Here is a 23,521-nt window from a genome sequence, read left to right on the forward strand (position 1 = left end):
AACTTTATCAGTAATGGGAGATAATCTATCACATCATCAAGAAAAGTATTAGTAAGGTCGTGACGTAGAATTATCAAAATCATTAGTAAAGTCATGATCTAGAATTATCAATTGACCAAGCATAAGTGACAAACTCCACAAATGATGACTTAGCAACCATATAATCAAGATCTGAGGCACCCGGATAGCACAAGGCCCCGTGATGATGATGCTACTATGTAATCAAACCATTGGCGTATGATGAACGAGCGACACATTATTTCAAAATTTATGCCATTAATAACGTAAATAAAATGAAGTGTTCATGACAAGAACTCATTTAATTTTTATATGTAGATGCAAGCTAGAGCAACCAACATTGCTATTGGATGCTACGATGTTCATGGAATTTAAAGGGTCAATGCTTGCAAACAAATGTCGACGCTCATGGTAACATTCATTAATGATGTGAGAAATATAGATTAAGGAGTCACAATGCCTCTCGATAATTATAAATGATATATCAATGATTATTGCTCCCCAAAGGATCCATCTTGCACTTGTGACATAAAATAATCTACTCACATAAAACACAAGGGATAGACATCTAATTCACATACTCGCCTGGAGAACCTAACTAGCTCAATCTTGAGCCTCAGAGTCTCCAACTACTCCGACTTAGTGTCATACCTTAAGGAATCACATCCCATATAGCCCTTGCTTGGGTATCTAGATAGGCATTGCCAAGGGTCCATAGTCCCAAGTATTGTCATCGCACAAGATAATTCACAAATGATTCCAAGGTCCAATATACAGGACTTCACAACCGCCATACGTAATTCAGGCGCCCATCTTGATGTTTACAGATATCAGGTACAATATGGTAGTTTCATTAATGGGTGTGTATGGTTTCCTACATTGCCTTCACCCAAGCATGGAGATGCATTCGAGAGCCATTCTCGACGGGTGGTCTAATTGCAGCCTCAAGGACAGTCAATTATTGAAAGCGTGCTCAAAATGCCTTGTAATCTAACGAGATAGTAGTCTTACTTGCTAAAAGAATGTGCAATCTCATTGCAGGCCAGGCATTTACAACATTTTAGTGGGCCTAAACTGAACACAAGGTTTAAACATCTAGGACCCTTTGGTTTGACGAACAATAGAGAATTCAAAGAAAAATTAGACAAATTGAACTTGAAGAAAAATCAAACAAATTCTTCAACATTATCCTCATTAAAAGCATGCAATCCAAACCTTAAAAAGATAGCCAATTCCATTAGCACATGCAAAACCCAGGATAAATAAAATAAACAACAATGATAAGTGTCAAAAAGTTTAAAAGCAAAGAAATCTCTCTACTCTATCAAGTGATTGGATCATTGGTTAACTAAATCCGAATACTCTGGGCACGATTGTTGCCTTCTTTTCGTTGTTTGAATGCTGCCAAACTAAGCATGTTAAGTAGGAAAGCAGAAGGTGTCATCATCTAAATTGTATCATTTTGCTCTCTGTGCAGGGAAGATAATTTCTGAGAATTGCAACAAGGTGATACACAAAAACAAGCGAAAGAAAAACAAAAACTCTGCAGTGTAAAGATGCATAAACCTTACACTTTCAGGGACCAAGTTCTTCCAAAAAATTGTATGGTTGATATGACCTCCAACGTTAAAATTCAGTGCACTCTGGAGGGTGACAATGGATTGTGGGTCCTTAGCATCGCAGAGCTTCTCAAGTGCCGTGTTGAAGTTGGTTATATACGTCTTATGATACTTGTTGTGGTGAAGCTCCATAATCTCGCCACTGATGTAAGGCTCTAAGGATCCATAGTTGTAAGAAAGCTCTGGTAGGGAAAAATTTTGGAAGCCCCTGATCTGCATCCCACTAGGTGTGCACATCCTTAGAGCTGATTCAAGCTTGCATCCAACAGATCTCATCATTGATGCTGCCATATCTAGCAAGAACCTTTGCACCTTGCTCTCTAATATCTGCAATGCCTAATAATATCCGCTTGTTTCGTTCCATGCCCGGAGGTTGCATAGCTTCAAAGAGCTTTGGTCAAATCCAATAGGAGCATTACCCAATGTCCCATGCAGTTTCTGAAGCGGATGCATCGAGGTTGTTAATTAGCACCAAGAACCCCTTTTTTTTTTTGCGAAGTCCATCCTCATGCAAGCATCGAAGATATGAATATCAAGAAGGTGTGTCATGAGGCTCCAGTTCTTATGGATAGGATGGAAATACCTTCTTTCGCAAGCAATTCTTGTTGTATTGACTCTCTAATTCGTATCCAAGGATGTTTTGGAGACGATAGCAGTGCCGTTGGTGTTGATTTCGTTAGTGATGACCTTGACAGTGTCAAGTCTGAGTTCGAGAAACAGAGCGCAAGCATACTAAATCAACCCTTGCGAATCTATGCAGGAAGCAGTGCAGGCCAGCAAGAAGATAGAAGCACCTTCTCCTGGCGTCTACGGTCATGCGACCTGGTTCTTCTCGATGCATGTATGTTGAGAAGTCCAGTAGCTATGCAAGCTCCCAACCCACTTTCCAGGGACGTAACTAGCTAAATAAATCATTACCATGCGTACAAATGAGCGCCATTGCAAAAATTAGCAGCCGCTTGCGTGCAGATCACTGAGCGCTATTTATATTACTTTCCCTTAAATTTAGCACAACTGGCTGGTGTCTCTACATCATATTACTCTCTCTTGTCCACAACTGTGCGAGTGTCTGTCTCTAATTCTGGCATCACTCAAGAGCTAATAGGAGATATTGCTAAACTAGGCGCTCAGTTCTGCTTTTGCCTCCATCTTTGCTCACTTCTGCCAACTCTCATCACAGTACTATGCGCGAGTGGCGGTTGTGTTAGTGTGTGCATGCCTCTTGCAGCCTCATGCCTACGACGCCTGCAACCACCTTGCTCCCTTTAAAAATAAAAATCCATCTCACTCTGTCTGATCTTTCTCCTGTGTTTGTCATGGCCTCCCCTCAAATCCTCTTTCTCTTCGCGTTCAACACAAGCATAGCACTCACAATAACACTACTAATGGTAACTCTAGCACTAACCCGGATAGAAACCACGGAAGATCTGCTTCTCGACAGCGGTGTGTTGAAGCATGGCGCCGACAATTGGGCACTCGTCTTCGAGCTCAAGCTAGCTTCTCGTTCACACTAGGCCTAGAGGTGTGTTTCTTTGTCAAGAAAACAATCCACTAAAACCCCAAAAAGAAACCAGCTTTCTGACATAAGCTTGCATGCATGGAAAAACTGTGACTCGTTGCAGACTACTATGCCGGCTACAAATCTCCGTAAACGCTTTTTCTTTTCCCATACAAAAGAGCAGTGAACGAAACAAACAGAAAAGCATATGTTTTTGCACAAAAATAATAATAATAAAGTAACTCATCTTCCTTGTGACGAAGGTTTTCAAGATTGTCGTGTGTGTCCGAGTGTGTCCTTGCGACCCATGCTCTGATACCATGTTGACGAGGGAGGAAAACTGAGACAAGAGATGAGAGAGGGAGAGAGAGAGAGAGAACAAGACGACTCCAGATATGCAAACCCCAAAGTGTGTCAACTGATCACACAAGATGAGTTTATATAGAGGGCACCAGGGTTCTATATATAGAGATACTATATATATCTCAACCCCCCCCCCCCCCCCCCCCCCCCCCATAAATATGATACCCCCCTCCCTTATTTTTAAGCTTGGGAGATAAATTATTGGGGGCCTGCCCCTAACTTATACGCTCATGTAACTTGAAAAAAAAACCCCTCCCTTGCACTTACGTGGTGCGGTAAGTTTTCCATGGTGAATTCCCCGGGATTAGGTTAAACATCCAGCCTCTTGCTCCACCTATGGTTCACATATTCCATTGTCTTTCTCCACTTTATTTGGTCTTGTCAAGCAGTGGAGTTGTTGAAAGCCTGAGACCGTTAAATTTTTCTTTTGTGTAATTGTCTAATTGACTATGTTATTGTTCAAGATGCTAATAATTTCTTGTGTTTCATGCGATGAAGGATTCTACGATAGAACCATTCGAAAAGCTCCTTCTAACTGTTTTTCTTGTCTCAAGAGCCACCATGTTGAGTGTGTATGGAGTAGTCATTCCTCTCCATGTCTTTTCTAATCCCTGCGTATTCCATATGCATATGTTTTTGTACTTTCTAATCAAGTATGGAAAATGGTTGAAAATGATGTGCTTCAAATGACGAAAAGTTGATAATCACAAACACTGACATAGTTGATTCTAATCACAAGAATGGTTTTGAGAGTACCATGTAATGAGTAATTTGAGTGTCTGTCCATGGTGTCTTGAATGATTTCTTTAGAAGATGTAGGTTCTCCTTAAACTTGCTAAGATCATCTTGTGACCAATCATATTTTTCACACATAAAAAAGAGCACATCTATGGTACACCAAACATCAACCTTGGCATTGCGAGTAGATGGCTCCTAGTCCTTCATGGCCATGTTCAGTTTTTTCCATTACGGATACTCAACTTTACTAATGAAGTTAGAGAGTGATATATCCTTCCATGCTTTTTCATCTTCACATATTTAATGCCTAGTGGTTTAGATAAGAATTTGCAAGCCTTGACACTTCCAATAAATGGTTGGGAAGGCACATCCTTCTCATTGATTGATCTTTTCTCATCCCACTGGGATTTTGACATTGCCTCCATGGAGACCCATATCTGACAATAGTAGGTCAAGGGCCTCTAGAGCCATTTGGCACTCACTTGTGACTTCTTCATTTTCCAAGAAAACCCAATGTAGAGATATACTAATTTCTCCACAATTTTCCAAAGAGCATGCATTGTACAAATGTGAACATCAACAAGTGGAATTACCAGAATTAGGTGGAAGTTTGGGTATTCATTTTGACGAGTATGAGTATTTCCTCACCACTATGGGTCAATAACCTTTGTAGACTTCATGTAGAACATATAATGGACCTAAAACTCTCCCCTCCCATCCACAAAAAACACCTTTCCTCGATTCATTTGTCTGTCAATTATGTCAGGAATGGGGGTTTGATCAAAGACCCAAATCAAAATTTCATGGTCTTCTTTCTTTACCTGCAAGATTTATCCTGATGTGTTGTGAAATGAAATGTATAAGTTTAGTAAAAGGGCTGGAAGAAAATGAATTACCTCAAAATTACCCAGTCGCCATATGTTGGCTTCTGATCGAACATTCAAGTATAAAGGATCATTGGTCGTACATTATGAAAGTGTCCTATTCACCAATGTGACTGTCACTCACTATAGCTTCCTTTTTTTTAAGAATCTCACACTCATCTAGATTCAAGACACACTGTAGCACATCGCCAATCTCTTCAAATATGACCTTGTAGAACTCCACCATTCTGGTCCATAAAGATATTGTTGTGCTTATTATAAGTTGTAGTTGTTCCTTGGCCTTTGTAAGTACTTTTAATATGAAATGGACAACCAAGGAAGTCTTTATGTGCGTTCTTGAGATGAAGTCTCTCTTTCCAAACATTTGATGCTATTGATAGCAACTTGGATTTATTCCCTTCTTCACATATCTGGAGGAGATAGACTGTTGAATAGCTTTAATACCCTCTATTTCTCATGCCAAGTGAGTCAAGTTTGCCTTGTATCTCTGTTGTATGCACTTCATTCTGAGATATGAATCATTCCACTATATCCCTTTGCAAAACTTTAAACTTCTTGTCATGGATTATATCTTTTGCAAGACTACTGCTTATCAAGGGCTTCAACGTCTTCCCTACATTGGTCATGGGATCAATGTTTTCCCTCTCTGGATAGATAATATATCTACAAAGAGATAAATTCATAATTCAAAGCAATACATAGATAGCATGCCTGCAAAGAAAGAATAAATTAATCAAACTAATATGTTCATTAGCATGTCTACAAAGAAAGAAATACATAAGTCAAACCAATAAGATTGAACTCCTCACCTCAATGCTTGAATTCTTTTTTTAAGACCACCAAATCCAACCTTCAAGGTTTCAAGATTCCATAGTTTCTTTTTTGCAAACGAGCATCCAACCTCATATCTTTCTTTTGTAAACTCTACATCTGTGATGCAATATGTTTATTCGGTCATTACAATACAAATTAGAGAGTCATACAATCTGATTTCCTTGAGCATGAAGCATGCATTTGTGATTTTTGGCTTGGCAAGTTAGAGCTTTGCAATAGCCAAGCAACCCATTCTCTCCATCACCAACAAAGGTCAATAGACCAATAGGATTTGTAAATGCAAGAGAGGATTAGTCTTAGGATTAAGAGAATAGAGGGATCCACGTGTCCAAATGTCTACATCGTGTGCTCCCTCTGCTCTTAGTCTCTCTTTTCCTACTTCTATGACTTGTGTGTTGATCTTGCTTCACTTATATAAAGGGGCGTATTGAGGATCCAAGTCAATGTGTAGATGATATTTAGCACGTTTGGTGAGAAGGTTTGGGGGTTTGGAGGATAGATCTAGTAGTGCTTAGTGCACGACCGTTATGACTCTGTTGAAAGAATCTACTTGGAAGTACACTTTTTGAATGGTTATGTGAGGACACCTTTTCTTTTACCACACCTATTTTCTAGAGAGAGAATGCCAAAAAATCTATTTTCTTAGAAGGCCCTCCAAATGACCTCCAAAATTTCCTATTGGCTCAATGCAATTGATTATCTATTTTTCAAAACCAATACCAGCCCATTTTAGTTGTTGCAATTTCAACCTAGCTTTGAAATCAAGCTTGATCTTGATTCTCAAATACTATATATCCAACTTTTAAAAGTCAATTGCAAGTATGTACAATGACTCATGTTCAAAACTTTAGTTCAATTTTGCAAAAATAGCCAAGGGACTAATCTCCAACCTTCAGTTTCTAAACACCTAGTTTCAAGTAGCAAACCGTATCCAAATGACTCCAATTGTCCAAGTGATAGGTCTTCTACCCTTAGAAACTTTTAAAAAATGACCTCTCTTGCTAGTTAGAGATAATAAGAGAGATTATTATGCATTGGCTTAGAAAAGCATTTTTTTATACTTTTCTTGATTTCCAATGGGTGAGGTTGTGTTCAAAGAGCTCAAAATAATTTTTTATAATTTTCGGACAAGTTTAGATACTTTCTTGATATTTTCACTATCTAGCAATTTTTGATGCAATTCAAATGGCTATCCAAATCAAAATTCTCCAAATCACTTGAAATTTAATTCGTGCACTCTATATATATAACTACTCTAGGTCAAAGCCCCTTTAATAAAATTACAAAAAGTTAAATGTACAAGACCGAAGACTATGTGCTTAATATCTCGTTTGAAATAAAAAAATTTGATTTTTTGACTTGCACTGATGTTCACATTATAAAAAACTAGTGTGGCCAGCGGCCTTCGGTCACCTCTCTCTCTCTCTTTCTCTCTCTCTCTCTCAACACCCTTCTCGATGTTCACTGTCGTGCTGCAGGGCACACCACCGGATGAAAGATGTTGCGCCATGTGGCAGGGGAGGGATTCTCCCCCTTTTATAATAGTATAGATATAGATTCACTTGGTAAGTTTCATGAAGTTTGATTCAGTTTTTAAGTTTCTAATCTAGTTTTATAGTTGTATTGGTCTTTAGTGGAATCTAGGCTTAGATGACACTTTATAAATCCAAATGACTTCAAACTTCAATCATTGTATCAATAAACAATGTTCTAGCTTGTGGTATTGTCAAATGATGATTTTTTAAATTTTTAGGTGAGAAGATAATATGTGCGCTTATTATCTTATATCTTAGCCAAGGTTTTAAAACATCAATTAGACTCAATTTGGGTAGGAGAGTACTAGAGATAACATACGGGTAATACAAGTTGAAGTTGACAGTCTAGACTATCGACTTTACGTTTTTGTGAAAATAATTGAAATCACATTTCTGGACATGACGGGTTTTATAGATAAAAAATGAAGGGAATCACAATATTGAGTTCAACAATGGGTCTATGTGTGAATGGATTCTGTGTATGTATTATGTGCATATATGCTGTGTATATGTAGGTACAACGTGTGTCGGTTGCGAGTGCATGCGAGAGAGAGAGAGAGAGAGAGAGAGAGAGAGAGAGAGAGAGAGATTATTAGTCAAGTATCTCCCCTATTCAGGGAAAAAAAAGTCCTAGTACGGCTTAAGGGACTCAATTATATTGCGATCACTTAAGCAATGGCTAGGCAATAAAATTTTTGGTGCCGGTTAACCGATGCAGATCACTGCGTAAATGACGCATTTATAGTCGTTCATATGACGCATATGTGTCACTTAAGCAAAATGTTTGGTGTTACAAAACCCGTCATCTATGTGACGAGATGATAGTGACATAGAATCCAGAAACGTATCCTTATGGGCAAAGCCTCCTAGCAGTTCCTAGGCTGCATGGCTTACATGTGGCAAGGCTTCTATCTCTAGGATCCTTGTCCCAGCTAGTCACCCTAGGACCCTACTTTTGACACTTGTCATAATTTTGGCTTCCTTCATTTGCTTAGTATTATATATGCTCGATTGCATTACTCTAATCACAATGACAAGTCTTTCCTTTCTTGTTAGGGTGCTTGGGGCAATCATTTACCAGGTAAAACCATACTAGTGAATTTGTGAATTTCCCATTTTCCACTTTCAAGAGGACCATACAATTTTCCCACATGGTCAAATCTTAGCCAAAGTTTTGAGAGCATGGCCTGGAAGATCTTCTCAAATACTAGTTTGTGGAAGGATTTGGCTTTAAAAAATAGTTTGAGATTTGTCCACATGGCCAAATCTTCAAGACATTGGTGATTTCCAAATTTACTCTAAAGTTTCAAACTTCTAATATGGTGTTATGTGTATATTTCCATATTTAAGATGTGAAAAGTCTCAGGATAGAGGTAAGTCACTAAGACAAAAGCTTTATTATTATGTGAAAAGCTGGGATTGATGTAAATAATAGGAAAAATACTTTACCTACTATGACAAAAGAGTGGGGATAGTTAATAAAGTAATGTGATACTGATGCAATAAATGTATCTTCTTCAAATCAGTCCTCAAAGTAGGTGATTGATTGCGCTCCAGAATCTGTTGCATTAGAGGGAGTCCACTTGGTGCATTCATCAGGTTTAGTAAAAGAGGACTTTGAGAAATTTTGCTTACCGTATTGTAGTCCATATAGAATAGAACAACTACGTTTGTATTGATCCGTCAAGGTCCAGGGTCGCCGGGCAGGCCATCTGAGCCGTTTGTCTAGTAGCGATTCCATATAGTAATTTCAGCCGATGCCCGTCAGATGTCAGACACATCAGCACTCATAATCTCAATGGCAATGATTGCCAATGATTGTACACCAGCTCAGCGTGAAGAATAACTGACTAGTTGCGTTGCAGGAATGTACGACACCTCAGCATGCGGAATAACCGACTGTAGTTGTGTTGCAGGGCTGTAGGGCTGCAGGACTGTGTCTGGCAATGCAAGGCTGTGGTCAGAGACCAGTGCTTGGCCCGGCTCCCCTGGACCTTGACGGTCGGGAATGGACACTTAGTGTCCATTCACTCATAATACCTGCTCCCCCATGGCTCCCGGCCTCCGCCGGTCGCCAAGGGGTCGCAGGTATTATGAGGAATGGACACTAAGTGTCCATTCCCTACCCCATGAGATACTAGCAGTACTTGGGGATGTGACTCTTGCCAATAAGGTGCCAAGTATGGGCTATCACCTAAAATTTCGATCCTTTACTTGAAGAGCACTTTCCATCAACCAAATAAATAGTTGTAATAAACTTTTACCACACCTATAGGCTATATACACGGTAAAGGCATGTAATGTTATGCCACATCACCATCAATACTCCATCATGCTATGGCCTCTTTGATCCAATTGGGTATATTCTAGCCATTTTGTTGTCTTTTCAAGCCGTTTTTGACCCATATTGAGCATGAAAGTTGATCATTCACTTTTCATCGATCAACTAGATAGTTGTAGGAATACTTTTACCATATTCATACGGTCATATGCATGATAAAGGGCACGTATAATTATCAATTTTCCGATTTCATTGGTGCTTAAATTTTATGCAAAACATAATTTTTCCTCTTGTTGATAGAGCTTTGACATTCACGTAGACAGTTTGACATTCACGTATGTCTACTGCACTGCACATTTTTTTCAGGGATTGCTTGCATCCATGAAAAGTGTTCGGGAAAATTGTGTCTCAGCTTGATATCGTGCCGTTTTCGATTTCAAAAATGCCGGTTGGTTGAAGTCAAGGGGAAAAGGAGAAATTCCGCCCCAAAATAGAGAAAATTAGTGTAAAAACCCAAAGAATAAACCTAATTTTCTAAATTTCCTCTTGAAAAATTCAACAATGGGGATTTTGTATGTTTCGAGAAACGATTTTCCAGGAAACCCTGCTGGCATCAAACTTTCTACGGGAGGTGATTGTGCCACGATGATGCACTCTAAACAAAATATGCATGAAATCAACGGCGGCACATCAACACCCCATATTAATTACTCAAGAATGTACATGGTGGCATGCACTCCCATGATAAATCGAAAGTCACATAGAGTAAAAGCTTTTGTCCACATTATGGGCCTTTTTATTTGTGCCACAATAAAAAGATCCCCACCGAGGGAATCGATTATCGGTGTCGACACTATCAAAATATAGGTCAGAAAGGAGTCAGAATACAGCCAAAGGCTGTCGCGAGGTCTTTAAAATGTTCTGCAAATGCTCTTGCATTTGGGAGCTTCACAGATCTGGCCGTGGGGCTGCTGACAGGAAGCCAGCAGGGATGAAGAGGGCGTGAGGCAGAGGGAACAGTCGACTCAGGGTCACAGGTGAGACGTCGCTGGAGCAACTTTAAGAAGGGAGAACGGGTGCGATACTGACAGCTGAGCGTCCGGAAACCGGCTAATCCTAGGAATCGCACTCTATTGTCCAGCGGATCGTGTCACGCGCCGCAAAGCACTGCGGGCAGGGCGTGGTAAGATGGCATACGAACCGTTGGATGCGAATCTAACGGCTGCATGGTGGTCAGGGTCTCCCACGTACAGGCGGGGCTTTCGAGTGAGTCCCATGAGCAAATAGGTGCCCTGGCGGGACAATCGAGTGCCTGGTCTCCTGCATCGATCTTTGTTCTGCAATTTGCCCCCCGTTTCGATAAAGTCTCTTTAAAGCAAGTTGGGGAAAAATGGATACGTCCTCTATAATTAACTCTTTATACCAAAAGAAGAAGGCTATTTTTAACCTAATCCATTGCTTAACCAAAGCTAATCCTTCGATTAAACAGAATCTTGCTTTTTAAAAAGTTATGTGGTTAGGAGAAAAAGCCGCCCGCATCCCCTGCCATCCACCTTGCATACATAACCAAGAAAGGTTCTTCTAGTCTATTGGGACAGAAGGTCAAAAGGTGGGTGCAATTGCTGCCGATAAGCCAAAAGCAATTTTACATACAACCAACCCCTAATGTAGAGGCAATTGCTACGAAAAAACCCCTTTTTTTCTTTTCTAAATTGAATTAGAAACCCACTTACATTGTTATTTTCCCCTACCACTCTTCATAGAATAGACTCTTCCTATTTAAATTCACACAAAACACCTGCACTTTGGTGGCAATCCATTCGCATTAATTACAACCTTGGTTGAGAGACGGACATCTCAATCAGATGGTCCCAAATCATTGTTGCTACTCGTCAATCTCAACCTTTCAACCTTTGCTTGTGAATACATACAAACCTAAACATAGAGTTAATTTCAAACCTATACTTAGGTCAAAAAACACAATCCACGACCTAAACTTAAACTTACAACCTAGGCTGTGCACATAAAAGAAAATCTAAACCTACGATTCAAAAAACTTATGCCTATTGTAACATACAATTACAGGAAAGAGAACGAACCAAATTGAGTGTGTCTCGCATAGCATTGGACAGCTCCTTATATTGAGCATAGCGAGAGTACATGCCAAGATGGGGTTCTACCTAGATCTATCATGAGTCCTCCCACACTAAGTGGTCGGACACTACCTACACGTCCACACACCACACCTCCCCCCTTAGGGAGGACAAAAAGATGGGACATCTTTTTACAATTTTGGGCTTGAACAAACTCGACAAGAGGAATCAACTCCGACGTCTCATCCGGGGGGAGTGATCATACAATGGCTTAGGGGCTAGAGACTGAACTTAGAGGCTAGACTCGACATCATGTCGATGATCATCAACACATGGAGCTCATACATCTCACTTCTGCAAACATTAGGTCGCTTTCCCAATGTAAGTGGACAAGATGAGGAACGATAAGAAGAGATAAATTTTTTGCGACAGACATCCATCTCCATAAGGGTATTGGTGGGCTTGACATGATGCTTAATTGAACACGAAAATCTCTGCTAGAATGATGAAAAAACTGAAACTTTTTTGAGAAAAACCAACTGAAAGTTGAAAGAAAAAACTTACAAAGGCACCTCTGCAACAATGTTGTAGCAACTCCGTTTGACAACGAGAAAGTTCCAACAAGTGCAAATTTAACTTGATCTTTTTTGTTCAGTGCCGTTAACTATAGATTGTTGAACGAAACACTCATGAAAGTCAAGCTGCATTAAAACAATTGCCATTGATTTGTCGAAAGCATCTCCAATAAGTACATCATTACATGCATCTTCAATATCTGTAGTTGCAAAGATAGAACCCTCCTTGGACTTCTTGGATGCGGTATCATCATCTTCATGAGGGTGCAACATCATGTTGCGAACCTTAACCATACATAAATCTAAATCTAAACCAATAGCAACCAAAATGTAAACCATAACTCTAAATCTAAACGTAGAACTTAACTCAACTTACAATTTAAGTGTAAACTTAAAACATAACCTTAAACTTAAACTCTAAACCAATAGCAACCAAAATGTAAACCATAACTCTAAATGTAAACTGTAAATTCTGAACCACGCCTAAACTCAAAATCTCAAACCCAAACTAAAAAATGAAATTGGAAACCTTAACCTAAACCATACATAAACGTAAATCTAAATTAACATGCAGCAATCAAAATGTAAACCATAACTCTAAATTTAAACCTAGAACTTAACTTAACAATCCAGACGTAAACTTAAAACCCCAACCTTACTTAAACCATAGTTTAACTCTAAAAACTTAACATTAAATATAAACTTAAAATAAATTTATAACAATAGACATAAATTAAAAATATAAACTTAAACCATGACCTAAAATATGCAAGTCTACAACCTAAACATAAATTGTAAAATTAAAATTAACTTGCAATGTAAACCTAACCATAAACCTACAACTTAAACGTAACCTTAAACTTAAACTTACAACCTAGTTGTTAACATATAATATACTCTAAAATACATGCATAACCTGTACTTAAATTTAGAATTGTGAAACCATAAACATAAATTTAAACCCTAAATTCAACCCTAACTTAAAACTAAACCATAAAAATTTAATCTACCTTAAACAAATGATACTTCAAAATGAAAAGATACTAAAGATATTAAAGGTCAATTTTAGAACCTTTTATACATTCATCTTTGATTGCAAGTGGTTTGCAAATGTGTCTAGATGGCATGACAATGTCCTTTACATGGTGGACTCTAATGTACATCACACAAGGAGATATATGACAATTTAGTTTTGTCATGCAATTGTGAGCACGTGAGTGATTACCTTATTTGCTTGTAAATTAATTATACCAATGCTACTCACTTTGAACTTTTGATCTATAGGTTATCTATATCCCAACAATCACTACAACAAAAAAAGTTATTATCGACGCATATATCGACGCACCGCGTCGATATATACGTCCCTATGAATCTGTCGCTATTTGCGTCAATATCTGCGTGGAAAGGCTTTAGTTGCGACGCAGATATGGACACGTATAGCGACGCAGATATCGACGACCATAACAAAAAAAGTTTTTCTTGGGCAGAGGGCAGGTAGCAGGTAGCTTTGCCTGTGCCCAGTGAAAAGATGGACACATGCAGCCACCAAAGCCAGACTTCCTGCCCTCTGCCCAAGAAAGCGAGCAGTACCAAAATCAACCGTGCTCCCACAGAAATTTTGGAAGAGTTCCCTTCGTTTTTACATAAACTTTTCAAAAAAAAAAATCATGTATACACCTCCTACATACTATCCATGTAGGATCTCACATGAGAATTAAGGCCAATGACCATAACGAACCATAACCATAACTTAAAAGCATAACCATAACCATAACTTAAAAGCATAACCATAACTTAAAACCATAACCGACCAATATAACCACTTTGATTATAACCAAAAACAAAATTAACAATAACCATAAGCATAACTAGAAAGTTAAACATAACCATAAACAAAACCTGAACCATAACTATGTCTATACAAGAATAGGAGAAATAACCATGTCTATACAATGACAATGACAATAACCATGAGGGTCAGGAAAACAATAACTGTCTGAACAATAATCATAACCATATATATATATATATGTCTATATAAAAGGAGACACAGAAGCGTGTCTGTGTGTCACAAAGCATATATATGAAATCCGGTCCACTGCTGAGTAGACGTCACAACCTGCACATAGGACAACTCACAAAATTAGTATTGATATTACTTCACATATACTTACTTAATTAAATCAACTCACACATATTAACGTTTCACCTCAAGCGATCAGCGAGACTGTAAGGCCGCCCAGTCTACGGGCTCTCCTGAAGCATCAAGATCATTCAATACTTCATAGATACCTCTGCGATATCCATATGACTCCTCCTGACGTGTCGAGACTCGATGCATTGCAAGATTCTGCGTTTATACAAAAATCAGAGTAATAAGAATACATGATTCATCGCGTTTTAAAAAACGTCATAGTTAAGATTGGATTAGAAACTCACAAATTCATAGCGAAAGGTGTCGAAGCCTCCGCTACCAAGATGAGATGTCCCCCTGGTCATCTGTCGTATGTGCGCGGCCTCACGCTGTTGTCTGAACCGCGTGGCCGCTGTCTGCTCATCCTCCCTGATTTGCAGCCACGTCTCGTGTGGGATGCCCGAAGGCTTCGACGAGCCGGTCTTGAAAGCCTTCTGAGCTGCATCTCGTCGATGTTTCACGGTGTCCCGTGCAACACCCTTGATCCACCTCCGCGGAACAACGTCAGAACCCGGAGCAGGCTGGTACTCTCTCAGGATGGTCTCCACTATGTAAGTGACTTTGTCCTTTTTCTGCTGATCCCAAGACGTCAGAATGCTGGTCGAAAACTATAGCTCCACGAGCTGGCGACTCCGCTGTCTCATCTCAGTCTCGACTCTATCCATGTCAAGAGAACCATCTGGACATACAGTATAGAGCTTGGAGGCACTAGGATCGTGTGCCCTCCAATGTGTCCGAGGTGTGCCAAGAGGTATGTCGAGAGGTGTGCCTGGGTAGGACGGGGGTCGTGAGCGAGGAGGGGTCGAAGCATCTGTGGACCCTCCTCCACACCAACCACTACCTCCACCTGACGATCGCCGAGATCGGCGAGTGCGCATGTGCTGTGGAGATGAGGACGTACCCGCCTCTGCCCCACCCCTAGGTGTCGAAGCGATCATGATGGGAGAAGCAGGCGTCGTACCCATAGGCGTCCCCCCCCCCCCCCCCCCCCCCCCCCCTCCCCCCATAAGTGTCCCCCCCCTAGGCGTCGGACCCTCAGGTGTGAAGCCCGGAGGCGTAGTACCCGTGCCTCTGGCTACCCAGTACTGAGAAGCCTCTGCCATCTGAGCAGGCGTCATCCGTGTAACGAAGCCCATGAATGCATCTGCACTCATAGAAGCGGGATCTGAAAACTGGTCTGTCATACTAAAGTCCTGCACAAAGAAAGTAAAATAAAGCGTCAGAACACAGTTGTTTAAATTAACTTTAAGCTTAAATTTAAATCAATGTCTTCACACAAACACTTACAGGCCTAGGCCTCGACGAGTGAGGCATCATCAATAAGATCTTGCACCGTTTCATCATCTATCTCTGATTGCAAACATAACACTGTCCCAACTCGTTCTGGCAGATTGTCTTCATCCATTGCATCTTCATCTACAAGTGTCAATTCTGGCTCGTCTGCGTCATCCCTCGTATATCTGATAGCTTCCTCTGCCATACCTTCGTCCATCTCATCTAATGTCACAGTAGTATGGACGTCGTCTGACTGACTTTCCTCCAGGAGATCTTCTTCAAATACTTGTTTATTTCTTGGAGCAACCTAAACCACAAACCACCATTGTCGCTCTCGAGGGTCCGGTACAAAGACGACTTGCTCGCAATGTTCGGCGAGAGCAAATCTGTCGCTCACATCTGTCTAAACCTTTGTAGAATCTATTTGCACAACTTTGTTTCCATCTTTGCGTACAGTTGCATTGTGACCAGAAGTAATCACCTTGAACCAATTCACATCCAACAAAAACATCTCAAACCGCCTGAAGCTTACTTTCAGGATATCTGACACCAGACCATAGTAATCTAGGTTGCTAGTGCTCTCATTCGTGTCTCTGGCACTAGCCCTGCTCTTTTGCATGAAACTAACCATTACCCCACTGTCAAACGTGTTACTTCTACTGTCAATTTGTTGTGTTCTGAAATGCTTTCCATGCGACCACAGTGCCATGTATGTATGATACTTCAAGTCACATCGAGTAGCTAGCTCTTCCTCTTCTAGACATATGGGTTCTCCGATCTGTCAAGCTGCTCTCACTGTCTTGTCCAACCATGCCATTGTAGGGAATTCAGGTAGAGGAGCGAGATAGTCTGGCAAGGGTAAACCTCTAGTCGTTCAGCTTCACCTGAAATCTTGTCGCTCCCTATTGCGTCTCTCTTTCTCTTCTTTGTATCTTTCAAGCCATTTTTGCATCGGCGCTGAATTTAGTATACAGAACTTCATGATCTTTTCTTGCATGGCGTCGTTCATTTTCTTCGGCACCCCTTGCCCTTGCGGCTCCTCTCCCACCAGTCTTGCATCCTCCTCATCGCTCCACAGTTGAGGCATTTCTGGGTCAGAAACGGATAGAAATTCGATCGTCAATACAAGAGACTCTTGCACCAGCCATCCTTCTACCATGCTCCCCTCTGGACGCGCTTTTTGGCGAACAAAACCCTTAAGTGTTTTCATGAACCGCTCTAGAAAGAACATCCAACGGCTGTGGACTGTACCTGCCACCGCAACCTCATCTACTACATGGATGAGCAAGTGCATTTGGATAGTTAGGTAGCTCGTGGGTAGATACTTCTCAATCATGCAAACTGCCTCAATGGAGTTAGCTCTTGCGACTGCAATAGATTCCTCCTGTATCTCCTTGGAAGAGATCCACCGCACTAGCTCTGAAATCTTGTATATGCAAGTCCGCACTTCCTCCGTTAAACACCCCTTGATCGCAATTGGAAGAATGAATTGCAAGAAGTTATGCCAGTCGTGCGATTTCAGTCCTGACAGTTGATCGTCACGCGTGAATGATGTCTTGAGACATCGCATATATCCTGTTGGCATCCTGAACTCTGAAATCACCCTTTTAACTTGTCGCTCTTCGTTTTTTAGCAATACCCATGGCGCTCTTGGAAGTTTTGTTTGGCCAGCTGCATTGGTGAAAGGCCACAGCTCTGGCATCTTTCCAACTGACTGCAAATCATCTCGTGAAGCTCGATTCTCTTTCATTCCCATGATTGTCTTCCAGAGGAACTCTCCCACATTCTTGAATATATGCATTGGATCCAGCAAATGGTAAATTAGTAGATCACCCCAGTACGGCAACGAATGGAGAATGGACAAACGTTTCATTCCTGGAACAGGTTGCCTCTCATGTTGCTCCCATCGGCGATGACACTCTTGTACATGCATAGGACGACATTCGATGTGACCAAGCTGACCTTCGCGCAAGTGATGGCCATCTGAAAGATAACGGTGGTGGCTTTGATAAATTGTCTTTCGAAGAGAGGCAGAATAGCGCACATCCAAAGACTGCCCACAAATTGGACATGCATTGTATCCCGAAGTTGTTAGCCCTGCATATATTAAAGCATGAATCAGGCCAAGGCAAAGTGCTTGCGAATAGCGAGAATTTTGTAAATCAAGAACCATTATCAGAAGATTCTCCGTATCCTGGCCGATCATGCATAGTCCACATAAGAAGTCCATGGATCCTTTCATGTTGTTGTCCTAATGGTTCAACCACATCTGCTATGTCGATCCCATGCCATAACTCTGGAGATCGTCAACTAGTGGAGCTAGATAAACATCCATGTTTTTTGCCTTGAACTTACCAGGTACAATCAAGCTTAATATCAAATGACCCTTCTTGATGGCAAGCCACGGCGGGAGGTTGTAATTGATGAGGCACACAGGCCAAGTGCTCCATGACGAGCTTCTCAAGCCAAATGGATTGACTCCATCCATTGCCATGCCCAAACACAAATTTCGTGGTTCACTCTTAAAATGTGGCCAGGTATCTTCAATGTGCCTCCAGGCGTTTGAATCAGCAGGCACCCTAAATGTTGCGTCAGTGGATCTATTCGTAGAATGCCACCGTATCAACTTTACAATGGAACCACAACGAAACATGCTTTTTATCCTAGGAATAATAGGGAAATGCCGCAACACTTTAGCTGGCACTGTCTCTTCAACTGCATCTTGTTTGTAGCGCATTGCTCCGCACTTAGGACACGACAGACAATCATTTGGACATGCATGAATCTTGTTGTAGTCCAAGCCAACTGAGGTCAATAGTTGCTTTACGTCTGGCCTGGAGGGGGGCATTTCATTGCCAGCCGGGAGAAGTTTCTCCCGCAACAACCTGTTTAAGCCACATTAAATTAAATAGCTCTCCAAGCACGTCACCATTGCAATCGAAAAATCTCTTTTGTAAATTACGTACCTAAACAAAGCAGTGACGCTTGCATCAGACCACCCGTACACTGACTGAAGATTCAAAAACGCCAAACAAGTACGAAGCGTCGATATTTTGGCGCCTTCATAAATTGGTTGACGTGCCAACTTCCTCAACATGTCTTCAGGAGATAGGCGCACGGCTTCTGGTGCTGCTTCGTTAGCGTTCTCCTCGCTTGTCTGGAAGAAGGCATCCAGCATCTCCTCCATGCCGTCGTCTTCTCTCTGTAAGTCCTTTTCTGCTTCCATCCTTGGCTCTATATTGGTCGGACCTTCACGCATAATCCTTTTTCTCTCTCTCTCAGATGTAGGTGCTATGTCGCGAAAATCAATGTCCATTTCGTAGGAGTCGTATCGTAGATTCTATACGGTTTCTTTAGCAAACTCTCCGTACTTGTGCACATGCTCATTACATATCCTACGCTTGAGCAGGATTTGATACTTGCAGAGCGTGCAAGAGCATGCAATCTTTTTCTCCATGTTAGTTGATGACGTTGCCATCTACAATGATTATGAATGTTGTTTTAATATATATACTCCTCACAATGTAAACTACCTCTCATTCTCTACTCTTGCCCAATCTCCGTACACCTCGGTCCAGAGGTGTACGGAGATCACGACCACCGGGTCAAAATCTCGTCTTTATTGTTCAAATCCTATATGGGTAGACATATACGTGCACTCCCAGGTGTACATGGCAATGCATGTAGCGGGCAAAACCCCTTTGCCTCTTTTAGTTCCATAGTTTCTTCAACATCCAACGGCTATCCGTTTCACCTACGGATTTCCATACGCGTTGTTGACATTGCTTTAAGACTATCTAATGGACTATGGATGGTTTCGGTAGGCATAGAAGCCATTTCCGAAGTCCGTTTGCGTTTTTTCGTAGAAAAATGCAACTGGATTTGACCTACGGCTTGTGTATTTGGCGTTTCTTCTATCCGTTTGACCTACGACTTTCCATACGCACTCTTGAAATTGCCTAAAGACTACCTAATCATCTACGGATGGTTTCAGTAGGCATAGAAGCCATTTCCCAAGTCCGTTTGCGTTTTTCCATAGAAAAATGCAACCGGATTTGACCTACGGCTTGTGTATTTGGCGTTTCTTCTATCTGTTTGATCTACGGCTTGCCATACGCGCTCTTGACATTGCTTTAAGACTACCTAATGGACTACGAATGGTTTTGGTAGGCGTAGAATCAGTTTCTGAAGTTCGTCAGCATTTTTCCGTAGAAAAACGCAATCTGATTTGACCTATGGCTTGTGTATTTGGCGTTTCTTCTATCCGTTTGACCTATGGCTTGCCATACGCGCTCTTGACATTTCCTAAAGACTATCTAATGGACTACAGATGGTTTCGGTAGGCATAGAATCAGTTTTCGAAGACCGTCTGCGTTTTTCTATAGAAAAACGCAACCCAATTTGACCTACGGCTTGTGTATTTGACGTTTCTTCTGTCCGTTTGACCTACGACTTGCCATACACGCTCTTGATATTGCCTAAAGACTACCTAATCGTCTACGGATGGTTTCAGTAGGCATAGAAGCCATTTTCGAAGTCCGTTTGCATTTTTCCATAGAAAAACGCAACCGGATTTGACCTACGGCTTGTGTATTTGGCGTTTCTTCTATCCGTTTGACCTACGGCTTGCCATATGCGCTCTTGACATTGCTTTAAGACTACCTAATGGACTACGGATGGTTTCAGTAGGCATAGAAGTCATTTCCGAAATCCATTTGCGTTTTTCCGTAGAAAAACGCAACCGGATTTGACCTACGACTTGTGTATTTGCGTTAATTCAAACCCATTGACCTACGGCTTGCCATACACGCTCTTGGCATTGCTTTAAGACTACTAAATGAACTACGGATGGTTTCGGTAGGCATAGAAGCCATTTCCGAAGTCCGTTTGCGTTTTTCCGTAGAAAAACGCAACCGGATTTGACCTACGGCTTGTGTATTTGGCGTTTCTTCTATCCGTTTGACCTACGGCTTGCCATACGCCCTCTTGACATTGATTTAAGACTACTTAATGAACTACGGATGGTTTCGGTAGGCATAGAAGCCATTTCCGAAGTCCGTTTGCATTTTTCCGTAGAAAAACGCAACCGGATTTGACCTACGGCTTATGTATTTGTCGTTTCTTCTATCCCTTTGACCTACGGTTTTCCATACACGCTTTTGACATTGCCTAAAGACTACCTAATCATCTACGGATGGTTTCAATAGGCATAGAAGCCATTTCCCAAGTCCGTTTGCGTTTTTCCATAGAAAAACGCAACCAGATTTGACCTACGGTTTGTGTATTTGGCGTTTCTTCTGTCTGTTTGACCTACGGCTTGCCATAAGCGCTCTTGACATTGCTTTAAGACTACGGATGGTTTCGGTAGGCGTAGAATCAGTTTCCGAAGTCCGTCCGCGTTTTTCCGTAGAAAAACGCAATCGAATTTGACGTACGGCTTGTGTATTTGGCGTTTCTTCTATCCGTTTGACCTACGGCTTGCCATAAGCTCTTGACATTGCCGAAAGACTACCTAATGGACTATGGATGGTTTCGATAGGCATAGAATCAGTTTTCGAAGACCGTTTCCGTTTTTCCGTAGAAAAACGCAACCGGATTTGACCTACGACTTGTGTATTTGCCGTTTCTTCTGTCCATTTGACCTACGGCTTGCCATACACGCTCTTGACATTGCCTTAAGACTACCTAATGGACTACGGATGGTTTCGGTAGGCGTAGAAGCCATTTTTGAAGTCCATTTGCGTTTTTCCATAGAAAAACTTAACCGGATTTGACCTACGACGTAGAGGCCGTTTATGAAGTTCGTTTGAGTTTTTTCGTAGAAAAACCCAACCGGACTTCAAAAATGGCTTTTATTGGGCGTTTCTTCTATCTGTTTGACCTACGGCTTGTTATATGCCCCCGCCCAACCTTTTTTGAGGAGGAAGCTTGTCTCTAAGAGCAACGACGGCGCTGTTGTTGCTCCCTAGAGGAATTTCATGTGTAAAGGTGAGAGTTGAGCTTCGAATGTATTTTGAGCTGGTCAAATGAAGTCATAGGCTGCATCAGACGATCCAGGTCACTTTGGCTCGACATGCACAACGCCCGGTCAGACTACTGACCATGAAGGAGATTGATGAGATCCGCCAACGACAGATGCTAGATCTCCTATGATCTACCTATCCCAACTAGCTGTTTTAGCTGTTTAGTCCACACCCAACAATTTAGGATTCCATAATATTTTATTTTGTCATTTTGTCATCTTTTTACTCTGACTTTGTATCAGCCACATTGTAACTTTCTTGTCTCATAGGTCACTTTGGCCTTTCGAAGACGTTAATATAACATTTCATTTCATTTCTCCCTTTAATTTTTCTTTCTTTAATTTTAATTTCCTACGCATACATTAATTCTCTCTCTCTCTCTCTCTCTCTCTCTCTCTCTCTCTCTCTCTCTCTCTCTCTCTCTCTTCCTACACACACACACACACACACACACACACCCTCTCTCTCTCTCTCTCTCTCTCTCTCTCTCTCTCTCTCTCTTTCCTACACACACACACACACACACACACACACACACGATGTAGAGAGAGAGAGAGGGGTTGGGGGGGCGAGAGTGACATAATACCTGCGCAGCAGGTTTCGACCACAATTTGAGCAGGCAAAAATGGCCCCTACGCGCGCGGGTTTCCCTTTTTCCCCCAAAATTTTTTGGCGTCGCAAACAGCGTCGATATAACCGTGGCAAATAAAGCCTTTCCACGCGTATAGCGACGCGCATTGCGACGCGTATATAGACGCCTATATCGACGAGCTCTAATTCCGTCGATATATGCGTGGAAAGGCATGGCCGTTGATATATGATGCGTCGATATCTTCATGTTATGTTGTAGCGAATCCACCAACCAAAACTTTCAGTATGAAAATCTCCAAATGCTTATCGCGCTGTTTTACCGCATTTTGTAGAGAGAAGGTGCAAACCCAACTAGAGAAAGAAGAGAGAGGAGGGCGGGTTTTTTTGTGTTTAAATTATTACTGCGACTAATTCCACGTTTATTAACGCAGTTGTTACTGCTGTTATTACCGCGTTTATTTCCGGAAAAAAAATTAATGCCTAAACTTTTAAATTCTGGTTTAAACATCCCTCCCCCCCCCCCCCCCCCCCCCCCCCCCCCCTCTTTAAATTTTGGTGTTTCCCTCTTCTCAATAAAAATTAAAAAATATTGTATGAAATTTTCAAAGTTAAAAAAGAAAAGAGAAAGAGGGATAGAGAGAAAGAGAGAGGAGGGGGGGGGGGGTTTGGATAATAATATTACGCTTGGTTACAGTTAAAATAATCATTGTCAATCAATTAACATAATTGAGTATGTTCACAGATCTAGAGAGAGGAAGGGGGGGGGGAGAGATGAATGGATTACACGACCAAAAAACTCCATAACTGCAAAATGTTTATGAATCATCTTCCAAAAGATCCCTACATGAGGCATCATCCAATTCTAAGCCCATGGATCCTAAATCAATAAAGAGAGAAATGGAATTATCATTTTTGGATGCATTGGCTTCATCATCTTCGTGTTCATCATCCTCCATCTCATCATCTTCATCATCATCGCTAAGACGTGCCACCTCCG

The 23,521-nt window shown here is 41.3% G+C and overlaps 1 pseudogene; it reads right to left on the bottom strand.

The window, feature by feature from the left end:
• Positions 1-1,475: 1,475 nt before the first annotated feature.
• Positions 1,476-1,928, bottom strand: LOC147448533 (superoxide dismutase [Mn], mitochondrial pseudogene; annotated as a pseudogene).
• Between the last annotated feature and the right edge of the window lie 21,593 nt (positions 1,929-23,521).

The sequence above is a fragment of the Adiantum capillus-veneris genome, chromosome 10 (assembly GCF_014529385.1).
Source record: "Adiantum capillus-veneris isolate H3 chromosome 10, ASM1452938v2, whole genome shotgun sequence".
Classification (NCBI taxonomy): domain Eukaryota; kingdom Viridiplantae; phylum Streptophyta; class Polypodiopsida; order Polypodiales; family Pteridaceae; genus Adiantum; species Adiantum capillus-veneris.